At 39.7% G+C, this 15,441-nt stretch overlaps 1 long non-coding RNA gene across 1 annotated transcript in view; it reads left to right on the forward strand.

Annotated features, from left to right (window-relative positions):
• Positions 1 to 361: 361 nt before the first annotated feature.
• The window catches only part of LOC144332830 (uncharacterized), a 170,880-nt gene continuing 155,800 nt past the window's right edge, over positions 362 to 15,441 (forward strand). Inside the window, exon 1 of the long non-coding RNA XR_013401016.1 lies at positions 362 to 556. This is a non-coding gene — a long non-coding RNA (uncharacterized LOC144332830). The remainder of the gene's footprint in view (positions 557 to 15,441) is intronic.

The following is a 15,441-nucleotide window of genomic DNA, read 5'->3' on the forward strand; positions in this document are numbered from 1 at the left end:
TAAAAAAAAGGGAATCTGCAAAGAAAAGCAGTAGGGGAGAGAGCTAATACCACTAGTTTCATTCTCATAAGGGAAAGAGAGACATTTTAGAAAAGATCTATTGTGTGAACTTGAAAACAAGATGTAGGGTCAGAAATGCTGTGGTGGCAGGTCTGTGGAGGGAGTAGCCACCAAATAATAACCTTGATTGCGAGCCAGTGTTAATTAGGCTTGTGGTGCCCTCAATGAGCAAAGAAGATTGAGCTCTAACTATCAGTTCCCACATGAAGGTTTATTGTAATGTGAAAAAGTTACTTAAATTTCACTTCACGTTGTCCTTTTGAATCCTCGCATTAATAAAATCGTTTTCAGTGGAAATATCAGCAGCAAGAAGTATAAAATACTAGCAGCAAGATTTTTTTAAATGCCCATAAGAAGAAACTTGGAAATTGACACCCGGTTGCCAGGCACGTTTTACAGCTTTGCTGTTTACCATGGACCAGAGATAATTTTCCTTATGGAGAATTTACAAGTTTCCAGATGTGTTATGCTGAAGATAGCCAGGATCCAGCACAAGGCAAGTACCTGTTCCGTGCTTGATTTAACCAATGAGAAAAACCATGAAAGTGAACAGGAGTCTGTCCCAACAAGGTGGAGGGGTAAGATATTTTGGGAAAAGAGAATGAGAGGACCATTTCTCCTTGGCTAATTCTCACTATGCCCTAAACTTCCATTTGTTAATATTCATGAACATTATTAGTTTAATGTCTGTCTCCCCTGATAAACCAAAAAGCTCCATGAAATTGGAGCGGTATCAGTGAATCTTTACCTAAGTGGAGCAGTTAAGAATTTGGTTCTGGAGCTAGGATTACTGTGTTCAAATCTCAGCTTCACTATCCGTTAGCTTTGTAACCTTGGGAAAGTTAGGCCTTTTGAGCCATATAACAAGGATGATAGTAATATCTACCTCACAGGGCTATTAGAAAAACTGTGTGATTTAATATTTGTGAGAATAGTGTCTGATGCCTATGTAAACTATATAAACTTCTGTTGCTGTTATTATTATTCACAGCTGTATCCCCAAAGCTTAATATAGTGCATATGCAGAGGAGTTGGGAATGAAAGGAATCAATGAATAAATAAGAGAAACAAAGGTTGTATTTCCTCTTTTTCGTAGAAGGAAAAAGATTTTTTTCTTAAGTCAATAAGTCCACATTTACCAAAATACCTTTGTTTTGTCTCAAATTCTAGAATAAAATCAAAATATGGATACACCCAAAGTGGTGAGCTGATATTTTTTGTTTATGTATCTATACACCTAATTACTCTAATAATATATGTAAACTCTTTTTCATGATTGTTTACAAAGCAATCATGTCTGTGAAAAGGCATTGTACATCCACCCTTGAATATACTCTGGTTCTTCCTCAATGTACTTTAGCTGTACCTCCAAATAGAATCAAAGGTGACCCACTGGGAATTCTGTGGAACAAAGAACTTCCTTGTTTAGAACTTCCTTTGAAGCCAATTTATTATTCTTGTTGTGAATTTTAATGCTTCCATTCTCTCTCTCTTTCCTTAAAGTTATATTCCAAAACATCTATGATGGAGGGGATGTCTGATCAAGGAAGGAATAATTCTTTGATGGTAGTTGGTACAGATGGCTGAGTGTGTTTACTCAGAGAAGTGACACCATCCTTTAATGATTCATTTAGTTTAAGATGAGGCTGACACATTTGGAACACTCTATTTCTCTGGTCTTTCAAAATGGGTTCTAACAGCTCCAAATGGCCTTACTAATCTTCGTTAGGTTTGCATTCAATGAAGATCTTTTTCTAAAATTTTTATTCTCCTGCATTGAGACATCCCAGAGAGACAAAACAACATCATCTAGATGTGCTGCCTGATGCTCATCATCTGTCTGGATTCTAAACAGTCTTGGTCACCAGTGGCATCCATGTCATCTCCGTTGTGTGCATTCTGGGGTTATGACTTCTTGCCCTCTTGGATGAGTGTTGTCAGACTACGAAAAGAGGTGACTCTGAAAAGTAAGGTCTAATAGTGATACAAAAAGCAGGAATGGCATACAAAATAAAAATCCAGGTACAACATCAAATCATTCATGTAAGAGAATGGGATTCATTTCAATAGTTCAATTATTATCAATTTAGCCAAGTATTTGGCTTCTTTATTATTTAAGTGAAGAAAGTCAAACTTTAAATGTGTCTTTTATTAATTTTTTACGTTAAACTTTTAATTTTGAGATAATTGTAGATACATGTAATTGTAAGAAATAATACAGAGATCCCATGTATTCTTTCCCCTGTTACCCCAAATGAGTGTCTTCTAGTATTATAGTACAATATTTTAACCAGGATATTAATATTGATACAACAAGACACAGATTCACCACAAAGACCCTCCACTTCTTTTTTATAGACACATTCACTTCCCTCCACCTTCTTTTACCTCTACCCCCCGGTCATCACTAATCTGTTCTCAATTTTTATAATTTTGTCATTTCAAGAATGCTATAAAAATAAAATAATACAGTATACCCTTTATTTTCATCTTTAGGAGAATGAATACTTTGGCTAATTATGGGAGTAAAAGTTAATAATTAAGACCCTTGCCTGGTGCTACTAGTAACTGGCATGTTGACATCAGGAAAGTCACCTACCCTCATCTGTAAAATGAAAGAGTTGTATCTGATGACTTCAAAGGTCCCTTCCAATTCAAAATCATATGATTTTGGGATTTAAATGTTATAGCATCTGAATTGCCATAGGAGGACAGAATGGAGGTTTTGGGAATGAGGAGGGTCACTCTCTGGTCTTCTCTCTGAGGATATTTCCTGTAATGTTCTAATCTCTTCTCCTAGACGGTCACTATTGGATCCTCTCCTGCCCAGTGAAATGTCCCTTCATTTACCTTTATAGAACGCAGTAGAATGTTCAGGAGTTTTTCTTTGTTCCTTCCTAAGTGAGGCTATAGAGGCTTCTCTGAAACTCATTTAAATAGGAAAAGCACAAACCCTTGTTTGAAACTCCATCTTCTCTTATTCTCAGTGATTCTCACACAAAGGACAGAGTGAACCATCATGCAGGGACATCTTCTTGCAATGAGATATCCACAGGTCAAGCAGAATTGAGGGCGTAAGCTGATGAAAGGATAGGTAGCTTGACTACTGTTGGTCCAAATGCAAGTTGTGATGTCAGGGTGTAGCATCGTACTGGGCAGCTGCATGGGATCCCATGCCCAGAAGTAGTCTGCTGTCATTATTCTGACATTCTCAATAATTTTATTTTTGAACTTACATGTCGTAAGCCAAGTTCAATGGAATAATAGAGTAGGTGTGAAAGCAGAGGAGATAAAGGAAATGTGTATTTGCTGCTGTTCCTTGACACCCCATCCATATATAGCCTTCCTGATGCCCCGTGAGGATAGAATTCTGGTGGATCCACACTGTGTGGAAGTTCAGTGAGATTCAAAGCCTATATAAGGTTAACTGTAGTACATTTACAACTGAGTAAACAAGGGCACTGACAGCCTAAGAGCCTATACTTTCTATTTTACCCAGAACTTGTATTGAATGCAAAAGGAAAGCAATGATGTTCCAATAAATATGAATGACCAAAAAACATTATGATATTATTTTTTTACTTCTGTTACATCCCTGAAACTCAGGCTGGGAATGGTGACATAAAAGGGAAGGTTTCTGTAATTCTCATTCCTTTTAGTTCTTTCTTTACTCATCACTAAGTCCAAAAGTGTAATGTATATGTTTCAAGAAGTGAAATAAAATCAGTTTGAGTAAGTTTTCTTGTTTAATCACTATTCTAGTAAGAACAAAATACATACACGTATATGAACTATGAAATGAGAATTGTGTAATTTTGGCAATTCTGGATATCAGTTAAATGGTATGCTACTGCACTTAACACAGGCATTATACAATGAAGATAAATGATAAAGTTTATGATAATAATTTAAAATTACAATATTTCTTTACTTCAAGCATTATATATAAAAGAACAAACTTTATGATGAGCACTGAGAGAGACTACAGAAGAAAGGAAAGAGCTTTATATTTTAGTACCTTTAATGACACTGTTACCCTGTTTTTGTACCTGGGGTTCCAAATTTTCATAGTGCACTGGGCTCCACAAATTATGTGGCCAACCCTGGGTTGTATGAGGGTGCAAGTAGGAAAAAGATTTCTTAGATGAATTTGGGGGTTTAAAGAAAGAAAAAACTAACTTGGCTAACTTAATGAACAACATTTTGTTTTACTTTGTTTTGTTTGGGGAGGATGCAGGGTACTCATAGACCTGAAGGAAATGCTGAGAAAATAGATGCAGAAGAGAAAGAAATCAGGAGAGTTCTAGGGATTCAGGTGCAGAAATGAAAGGACAATCATATGGGCATCACACTTTGAATGAATGTGTTCCAACTGATCATTTAAGTTTGTGCAGCTCCACTTAGCAGTCTCTGTCTGGAAGGAGAGTTGGTTTACGTTGGCTTGCCATTTGGCTAGAGGAATATAGATATCCTTGACTGATAATACTCTAAGATTGCACACGATGGGAATTATTCATTCCCTAAATAGAAATTCGGGTGTTGTACCATAGGAAGAGAGAATGTAGTCTGAGTTACTAAATCAACAAATGCCCATTACATGAGAAAGTCATTCTGAAAAGGGTACTGAGTATCTTTTTTTTGCCTACTGTACACACCAAAGTCCTGACTTTATGATCAGGTAGGTCTTGGAAAGAAAAAAAACTTAGAAAGATTATTTTTTTATTCTCTTATTATTCATGCAAAAATATGTGTTGAGAGACTATTACATACTCTATACTACGTTAAATACCGGTGTTAAATATTGGGGATATAGTCATGTTAAAGATAGGCATAATCCCCACCTCCTTGAAACTTAGAATCTAGGAAGGCTAGGATGACAGCTAAGGTATAATTAGAGATTATGGAATAATAATGAACATGCACTTTACAACTGACATCTATACAAAGGATACATTGCTGGATTCTGATATGGATGTCCTAACCCTTTCTCTAAGTAGCAGATGGAAACCTGTAGCCAGTATTTGCAAGAGCATAGACTTACTCGTTTTCAAATATCACTGTAGTAGGCTCTGTTTGGTTTGGTGTGGGTGACTCTTCTTTCAGGTACTGTCGATACTTTTTCTATATTGCATATCTAAGCATAGTGAAGAAAATGGGCTCTTGGAACCTGACTTGCTGGATTCAAACTCCACAACACCATAGTCTTCCTAATCCCTTCTGTAAAGTGAAAATAATCCTTGTAACAACTTAGAGAGGTGTTCTATAAATGTTAAGCTATTACTACTACTACCATTACTAGCTGAATCTGCTTTATCGGTCACATTCATTAAGTTCTAAGGAACTCTGCATTATAAGGACTCCCCACTCTCTCACTGTCCACACTTACAGTGCTCTCCATTAGGATTTTCCATAATGATGGAAATATTCTATATCGTGCTCTCCAAAGAGTAGCTATTATTTGTGGCTCTAGACTTCTTGAAATGTGGCTAAAGTGATTGAGGAACTGAATTTGTAATTTTATCTTAATTAGTTGAAATTTAAATTTAAACATGTGGCTAGTGGCTATCACACTAGACAGTGCAAATTCAGAAAAAGAAACTTTGATTAGATAAAAGAAAACATAGAATATTTGAGTCATACCCAGTGGAACTTCTCTGGGAGGGATGTAACTGGATTGGAAGAAACAAGAGGGTTAAAAGGCTGTCTTTTCCCTCTCTTCTTCTCTTTTCCTCTCTTTCATTGTTCTTTCCGCATCATATAGCATTGATGTTGGAGGACATCTGGGTTATTAGACTCATCATCATTTGGAAGTCCGAGGAGTCAAAGGGAGCCCCAAAGTGAAGATAGGAGGGAGTAGACGCTCAACAACGAGCCTTGACTTCAGCCTGAAATATTATTCTTGCAATTTTCATACATACCAGCTACTTTCACTAGGACAGAAAACTTGAGAGAGCAAGAAGGGGGCGAAGCCTCGCCAGTGACTAAGAGTTTGCTTTTTCTGAGGTGTCTCTTGGGCGTCTATGCATCAGAAGCCTCGTTCCAAGCTAGGATTCGGGGACTTCAGATTTTGTCTACAAAACTTTAGAAAAGACTACAAGTGGTTTAAAATTTCTTTTTATGGTCCTACTTGGAATTCCTTTAGGTACCATCTTCAGAAATAATATTGCCAAGGTTTCTTCCTGCAAAAGATTTTGCAAAATGCTGGTCTCTTGGTTCCTGTTAAGATGGTTTGTGAAGATAATATCAAGAAATGAGTCTATTTATCTTCAGCATCTACTTGTAGATGAGTGACATGTTCCTTAGACTGTTGAAATATTCACACTACCTTGAGAAGAATGAAAATTGGTATAGCAGAAATGTAAAGAGGAAAAAGACTCAAATTGAGGTTTTCTGATTTCCAAGATAGGCTACTGGGGTCTGTAGGAGAAATAAATTTTAAAAGGAAAAGCTTTTTTGTTAGAAGAGACTAATTAAGAGAGGAAAGGCTGAGAATCCCAAGGTCAGCCCTAGAGCACAGTGGACCTAAAGATTATATCAGAATAACCTGCTGGAAAGGGAAGCAAAAAGATCAGATGATCTTGCTCCTAGGAGATTGGAATGAGGGTCAGTGAGACCTGGAGGGAAGTAGAAAATGGAATGGAATTTGGGCATAGAGAAGTAGCTGGAGGAGGGGTCCCCCTAAAGGAACCACAGGTAGAAGAATAAAGTCAGCAACCAAAGATCACTGATTCCCAGTGCAGTGCAGTGGATCCTCCTGGAAGTCAGAGCAATCCTCCGGACCACCCAACAACATCCCAGGAAGCAATACCCAGTATCTGGGCTAGGAAGTTACATTAGCCCTTTTGTGTGCCTGGTGAGATCCTTTTGGTGACGGCTTCTAGCCCACCTGTCATTGGTGGGTTGTCCATCAGAAGTGTTGCTTTGCTGAGCTCCATTTGAACTGTCTTAAATGGACATTCTCCAATTGTTCAACCCTTGTGGAACACTCACAAGCTCTCTTAATCAAACAATGAAAGCCTATGATGCTGATGGGCATATGGGCAGTGTGGAAGGAAACATGGGTAGGGTGGCATTTTGGAGAAATGCATTCCAGTTATGTAGGGAATGCTTCATTGTCTCACTTGGCTTGGAACTGAAACTCTTATCTCTTTATAGTCCGAATGCTTTAGGCCCTCTTTCTATGTTTTGTCTTCCTAGTTATGCTGCAGTATAGAGGCATCATTTTAAACCTTCCTGGTAGAAAAGTAGCTTTTTAATTTTCCTTCTTTTGGGCAGAAACAAGGGTTCCATGTATTAGTATTAGGCATTCACCTCTGGTTGCAATAATCAAGAGGATATTCCTAAGCTCCGGCACCAATAATGGGCATTTTGACAGCGCACTCAAGTAAATGTAATCACATTTACTAAGCATATATTCAGTGCCAATTCTAAGCCAAGAATCAGGCTAGTTACTGGTGATACAAAGTTGAACAAGATATGATTACAGGCGCTCACAGTCCAAATACAGCTTAGTTCTGTGTAATTCATTAAAGATGATGTTGTTCATCTAATATATGCCTGTTGCCAGTGTGGGGCGGCTAGTAGGCATGGAGATATACCAATAAGTGAGTTTGGCATTTTTCTTTTTCTTCTTGGCTGCAAATTGTCACTGACTCATTTAATAGTGACTAATAGAGCTCTTAAAGAGGTTAAAGAAGGTATTTGGTTGTTCTGCCCATCAGCCTCTTTTTTTTTTCCAGTTCCCACCTTTGTTGCTCAAACTTCTCATCCCCAAAACCCTTTCCCACTCCCTTGGCTGACTCAGTGTTCCACCTCACTGGCTCCAGGAAAGGCTCCTATGTGCTCCAAAGCTGAATTCTTATTGTCATGGTTGTTCTCATTTAGCTCTTGGAGACAGCTGCTTGAGGGCGGCTGAGTGGGTAGCTGGAGGCTGTCCAGCTCCATTTGGCTTGTGCTAATAATTTAGAAGGTTTTGTTTCTTTCATTTGTTTCCCATTCTGGATTGAAAAAAATGGAAATTCGTCTGCTGAGTGGGATGGAAAGGTAGTGGGTGGGCAGGTCTAAAAGAATGGGACTGGGTGCATCATTCCTGCCACCTGTTAGGCTGAGAAATTCAGTTCCTTTCTGTTTTGTGCTTTATCCCACCATCTGCCAAGCTATATTAGTCAGGTCTCTTTGGTTACAAGTAACAGGAACTAATTTGACCTCACTTAAATAAAATAGGTATTTCTTTTTTTTTTTTTTTATTTATTATTATTATACTTTAAGTTGTAGGGTACATGTGCATAACGTGCAGGTTTGTTACATATGTATACTTGTGCCATGTTGCTGTGCTGCACCCATCAACTCGTCATTTACATCAGGTATAACTCCCAATGCAATCCCTCCCCCCTCCCCCCTCCCCATGATAGGCCCCGGTGTGTGATGTTCCCCTTCCTGGGTCCGAGTGATCTCATTGTTCAGTTCCCACCTATGAGTGAGAACATGTGGTGTTTGGTTTTCTGTTCTTGTGATAGTTTGCTAAGAATGATGGATTCCAGCTGCATCCAAGTCCCTACAAAGGACTCAAACTCATCCTTTTTTATGGCTGCATAGTATTCCATGGTGTATATGTGCCACATTTTCTTAATCCAATCTGTCACTGACGGACATTTGGGTTGATTCCAAGTCTTTGCTATTGTGAATAGTGCTGCAATAAACATACGTGTGCATGTGTCTTTATAGCAGCATAATTTATAATCCTTTGGGTATATACCCAGTAATGGGATGGCTGGGTCATATGGTACATCTAGTTCTAGATCCTTGAGGAATCGCCATACTGTTTTCCATAATGGTTGAACTAGTTTACAATCCCACCAACAGTGTAAAAGTGTTCCTATTTCTCCACATCCTCTCCAGCACCTGTTGTTTCCTGACTTTTTAATGATTGCCATTTTAACTGGTGTGAGATGGTATCTCATTGTGGTTTTGATTTGCATTTCTCTGATGGCCAGTGATGATGAGCATTTTTTCATGTGTCTGTTGGCTGTATGAATGTCTTCTTTTGAGAAATGTCTGTTCATGTCCTTTGTCCACTTTTTGATGGGGTTGTTTGTTTTTTTCTTGTAAATTTGTTTGAGTTCTTTGTAGGTTCTGGATATTAGCCCTTTGTCAGATGAGTAGATTGCAAAATTTTTCTCCCATTCTGTAGGTTGCCTGTTCACTCTGATGGTAGTTTCTTTTGCTGTGCAGAAGCTCTTTAGTTTAATGAGATCCCATTTGTCAATTTTGGCTTTTGCTGCCGTTGCTTTTGGTGTTTTAGACATGAAATCTTTGCCCATGCCTATGTCCTGAATGGTACTACCTAGGTTTTCCTCTAGGATTTTTATGGTATTAGGTCTAACATTTAAGTCTCTAATCCATCTTGAATTAATTTTCGTATAAGGAGTAAGGAAAGGATCCAGTTTCAGCTTTCTACTTATGGCTAGCCAATTTTCCCAGCACCATTTATTAAATAGGGAATCCTTTCCCCATTTCTTGTTTCTCTCAGGTTTGTCAAAGATCAAATGGCTGTAGATGTGTGGTATTATTTCTGAGGACTCTGTTCTGTTCCATTGGTCTATATCTCTGTTTTGGTACCAGTACCATGCTGTTTTGGTTACTGTAGCCTTGTAGTATAGTTTGAAGTCAGGTAGCGTGATGCCTCCAGCTTTGTTCTTTTGACTTAGGATTGTCTTGGAAATGCGGGCTCTTTTTTGGTTCCATATGAACTTTAAAGCAGTTTTTTCCAATTCTGTGAAGAAACTCATTGGTAGCTTGATGGGGATGGCATTGAATCTATAAATTACCTTGGGCAGTATGGCCATTTTCACGATATTGATTCTTCCTATCCATGAGCATGGTATGTTCTTCCGTTTGTTTGTGTCCTCTTTTATTTCACTGAGCAGTGGTTTGTAGTTCTCCTTGAAGAGGTCCTTTACATCCCTTGTAAGTTGGATTCCTAGGTATTTTATTCTCTTTGAAGCAATTGTGAATGGAAGTTCATTCCTGATTTGGCTCTCTGTTTGTCTGTTACTGGTGTATAAGAATGCTTGTGATTTTTGCACATTAATTTTGTATCCTGAGACTTTGCTGAAGTTGCTTATCAGCTTAAGGAGATTTTGGGCTGAGACAATGGGGTTTTCTAAATATACAATCATGTCATCTGCAAACAGGGACAATTTGACTTCTTCTTTTCCTAACTGAATACCCTTGATTTCTTTCTCTTGCCTGATTGCCCTAGCCAGAACTTCCAACACTATGTTGAATAGGAGTGGTGAGAGAGGGCATCCCTGTCTTGTGCCAGTTTTCAAAGGGAATTTTTCCAGTTTTTGCCCATTCAGTATGATATTGGCTGTGGGTTTGTCATAAATAGCTCTTATTATTTTAAGGTACGTTCCATCAATACCGAATTTATTGAGCGTTTTTAGCATGAAGGGCTGTTGAATTTTGTCAAAAGCCTTTTCTGCATCTATTGAGATAATCATGTGGTTCTTGTCTTTGGTTCTGTTTATATGCTGGATTATGTTTATTGATTTGCGAATGTTGAACCAGCCTTGCATCCCAGGGATGAAGCCCACTTGATCATGGTGGATAAGCTTTTTGATGTGTTGCTGAATCCGGTTTGCCAGTATTTTATTGAGGATTTTTGCATCGATGTTCATCAGGGATATTGGTCTAAAATTCTCTTTTTTTGTTGTGTCCTTGCCAGGCTTTGGTATCAGGATGATATTGGCCTCATAAAATGAGTTAGGGAGGATTCCCTCTTTTTCTATTGATTGGAATAGTTTCAGAAGGAATGGTACCAACTCCTCCTTGTACCTCTGGTAGAATTCAGCTGTGAATCCATCTGGTCCTGGACTTTTTTTAGTTGGTAGGCTATTAATTGTTGCCTCAATTTCAGAGCCTGCTATTGGTCTATTCAGGGATTCAACTTCTTCCTGGTTTAGTCTTGGAAGAGTGTAAGTGTCCAGGAAATTATCCATTTCTTCTAGATTTTCCAGTTTATTTGCGTAGAGGTGTTTATAGTATTCTCTGATGGTAGTTTGTATTTCTGTGGGGTCGGTGGTGATATCCCCTTTATCATTTTTAATTGCGTCGATTTGATTCTTCTCTCTTTTCTTCTTTATTAGTCTGGCTAGTGGTCTGTCAATTTTGTTGATCTTTTCAAAAAACCAACTCCTGAATTCATTGATTTTTTGGAGGGTTTTTTGTGTCTCTATCTCCTTCAGTTCTGCTCTGATCTTAGTTATTTCTTGCCTTCTGCTAGCTTTCGAATGTGTTTGCTCTTGCTTCGCTAGTTCTTTTAATTGCGATGTTAGAGTGTCAATTTTAGATCTTTCCTGCTTTCTCTTGTGGGCATTTAGTGCTATAAATTTCCCTCTACACACTGCTTTAAATGTGTCCCAGAGATTCTGGTATGTTGTATCTTTGTTCTCATTGGTTTCAAAGAACATCTTTATTTCTGCCTTCATTTCGTTATGTACCCAGTAGTCATTCAGGAGCAGGTTGTTCAGTTTCCATGTAGTTGAGCGGTTTTGAGTGAGTTTCTTAGTCCTGAGTTCTAGTTTGATTGCACTGTGGTCTGAGAGACAGTTTGTTATAATTTCTGTTCTTGTACATTTGCTGAGGAGTGCTTTACTTCCAATTACATGGTCAATTTTGGAGTAAGTATGATGTGGTGCTGAGAAGAATGTATATTCTGTTGATTTGGGGTGGAGAGTTCTATAGATGTCTATTAGGTCTGCTTGCTGCAGAGATGAGTTCAATTCCTGGATATCCTTGTTAACTTTCTGTCTCGTTGATCTGTCTAATGTTGACAGTGGAGTGTTGAAGTCTCCCATTATTATTGTATGGGAGTCTAAGTCTCTTTGTAAGTCTCTAAGGACTTGCTTTATGAATCTGGGTGCTCCTGTATTGGGTGCATATATATTTAGGATAGTTAGCTCTTCCTGTTGAATTGATCCCTTTACCATTATGTAATGGCCTTCTTTGTCTCTTTTGATCTTTGATGGTTTAAAGTCTGTTTTATCAGAGACTAGTATTGCAACCCCCGCTTTTTTTTATTCTCCATTTGCTTGGTAAATCTTCCTCCATCCCTTTATTTTGAGCCTATGTATGTCTCTGCGTGTGAGATGGGTCTCCTGAATACAGCAGACTGATGGGTCTTGACTCTTTATCCAGTTTGCCAGTCTGTGTCTTTTAATTGGAGCATTTAGTCCATTTACATTTAAGGTTAATATTGTTATGTGTGAACTTGATCCTGCCATTATGATATTAACTGGTTATTTTGCTCATTAGTTGATGCAGTTTCTTCCTAGCCTCAATGGTCTTTACATTTTGGCATGCTTTTGCAATGGCTGGTACCAGTTGTTCCTTTCCATGTTTAGTGCTTCCTTCAGGGTCTCTTGTAAGGCAGGCCTAGTGGTGACAAAATCTCTAAGCATTTGCTTATCTGTAAAGGATTTTATTTCTCCTTCACTTATGAAACTTAGTTTCGCTGGATATGAAATTCTGGGTTTAAAATTCTTTTCTTTAAGAATGTTGAATATTGGCCCCCACTCTCTTCTGGCTTGTAGAGTTTCTGCTGAGAGATCTGCTGTTAGTCTGATGGGCTTCCCTTTGTGGGTAACCCGACCTTTCTCTCTGGCTGCCCTTAAGATTTTTTCCTTCATTTCAACTTTGGTGAATCTGGCAATTATGTGTCTTGGAGTTGCTCTTCTCGAGGAGTATCTTTGTGGCGTTCTCTGTATTTCCTGGATTTGAATGTTGGCCTGCCCTACTAGGTTGGGGAAGTTCTCCTGGATGATATCCTGAAGAGTGTTTTTTCCAACTTGGTTCCATTTTCCCCCTCACTTTCAGGCACCCCAATCAGACGTAGATTTGGTCTTTTTACATAATCCCATACTTCTTGCAGGCTTTGTTCATTTCTTTTTCTTCTTTTTTCTTTTGGTTTCTCTTCTCGCTTCATTTCATTCATTTGATCCTCAATCGCTGATACTCTTTCTTCCAGTTGATCAAGTCAGTTACTGAAGCTTGTGCATTTGTCACGTATTTCTCGTGTCATGGTTTTCATCTCTTTCATTTCGTTTAGGACCTTCTCTGCATTAATTACTCTAGCCATCAATTCTTCCACTTTTTTTTCAAGATTTTTAGTTTCTTTGCGCTGGGTACGTAATTCCTCCTTTAGCTCTGAGAAGTTTGATGGACTGAAGCCTTCTTCTCTCATCTCGTCAAAGTCATTCTCCGTCCAGCTTTGATCCGTTGCTGGCGATGAGCTGCGCTCTTTTGCCGGGGGAGATGCGCTCTTATTTTTTGAATTTCCAGCTTTTCTGCCCTGCTTTTTCCCCATCTTTGTGGTTTTATCTGCCTCTGATCTTTGATGATGGTGATGTACTGATGGGGTTTTGGTGTAGGTGTCCTTCCTGTTTGATAGTTTTCCTTCTAACAGTCAGGACCCTCAGCTGTAGGTCTGTTGGAGATTGCTTGAGGTCCACTCCAGACCCTGTTTGCCTGGGTATCAGCAGCAGAGGCTGCAGAAGATAGAATATTTCTGAACAGTGAGTGTACCTGTCTGATTCTTGCTTTGGAAGCTTCCTCTCAGGGGTGTACTCCTCCCTGTGAGGTGTGGGGTGTCAGACTGCCCCTAGTGGGGGATGTCTCCCAGTTAGGCTACTCAGGGGTCAGGGACCCACTTGAGCAGGGAGTCTGTCCCTTCTCAGATCTCAACCTCCGTGTTGGGAGATCCACTGCTCTCTTCAAAGCTGTCAGACAGAGACGTTTGCGTCTGTGCAGAGGTGTCTGTGTGTCTTAGTTTACTGTGCCCTGTCCCCAGAGGTGGAGTCTACAGAGACAGGCAGGTTTCCTTGAGCTGCTGTGAGCTCCACCCAGTTCGAGCTTCCCAGCAGCTTTGTTTACCTACTTAAGCCTCAGCAATGGCGGGCGCCCCTCCCCCAGCCTCGCTGCTGCCTTGCCAGTAGATCACAGACGGCTGCGCTAGCAATGAGGGAGGCTCCGTGGGTGTGGGACCCTCCCGGCCAGGTGTGGGATATGATCTCCTGGTGTGCCTCTTTCCTAAAGCGCAGTATTGGGGTGGGAGTTACCCGATTTTCCAGGTGTTGTGTGTCTCAGTTCCCCTGGCTAGGAAAAGGGACTCCCTTCCCCCTTGCGCTTCCCAGGTGAGGCAATGCCTCGCCCTGCTTCAGCTCTCGCTGGTCGGGCTGCAGCAGCTGACCAGCACCGATCGTCCGGCACTCCCCAGTGAGATGAACCCAGTACCTCAGTTGAAAATGCAGAAATCACCGGTCTTCTGTGTCGCTCGCGCTGGGAGTTGGAGACTGGAGCTGCTCCTATTCGGCCATCTTGCTCCGCCCCCCCAGGTATTTCTTTTAACAATACAGGGAACCTTCATAGAACTCGACATGAACACAGGTAGATTTCAGGAAGGATTTGGAATGAGCACCTGGAAAGGCTTTGAGTCTCTCCTGTTTTCATCTCTTATCTTCTCATGATTCACTGGTTCTCTCTCTCTCTCTCTTTCTCTCTCTCTGTCTCTCTCTCTTTCTCTCCTCTGCAGACCCTCTTTCTAGTTTTTTTTTTTTTTCCAAAAAGTAGAATGTGGCCACCCCACAGTGCCTGAATTCAGATGTTACAATTCTATTCAGCTACAGAGACTAATACTTCTCAGTCCCAGTTTCTCATCTGCATCTGATTGGTAAGCTTTGGTTTGGTGCTGATCTCTGCTCCAACCAAATGCAATTGAAGAGGTGAAAACACAGAGTATAACTTGATGGAAAGACCCATTTCTGCGGACCAAGGGATAATTCCCAAATAAGGGGGACAAATGGGAACTAGGCAAATTTACCAGGTACTGTTATCCCCAGCAATGTGCTGTTGTATAACCTTCTTTTTTTCTCCTAGATTTTTCTAGTTCATTACTTACATGCTTTTGTCATAAGGAAGGTATGTTCACTGTAATTCTTTAAGGCTACCTATCTGCACCCAGGCCATATTCATATGGTGGCAAGTGCTGAGATTACAGTGTCTGTGAATCTCTATATATTAACATCTTGGTCTCTGAATTCCTTGAATAGTGGGTTTGTAATTAAATATGTTGAGACCTAGTAACATCTGAGTGTCTCTGCCAACTTAACTGTTGAGTATCCAATGACAAGAATAAAGAAGCAAAAACAACTCTTTGGATTTCTGTAGTACTCAGTTTTCCTCCTCCACATCAAGGAAGAGAGATGATGGTATTTGGAAGGTTAGATTACTTAAGTTAAAATCCTGATGCTGCTGATCACCCACAGGATAATGCAATCAAAACCCGTGTCCTCTCAGTTCCTCATACCCAGATAGTGATAA

This window comes from Macaca mulatta, chromosome 1 (assembly GCF_049350105.2).
Source record: "Macaca mulatta isolate MMU2019108-1 chromosome 1, T2T-MMU8v2.0, whole genome shotgun sequence".
NCBI classification, from domain to species: domain Eukaryota; kingdom Metazoa; phylum Chordata; class Mammalia; order Primates; family Cercopithecidae; genus Macaca; species Macaca mulatta.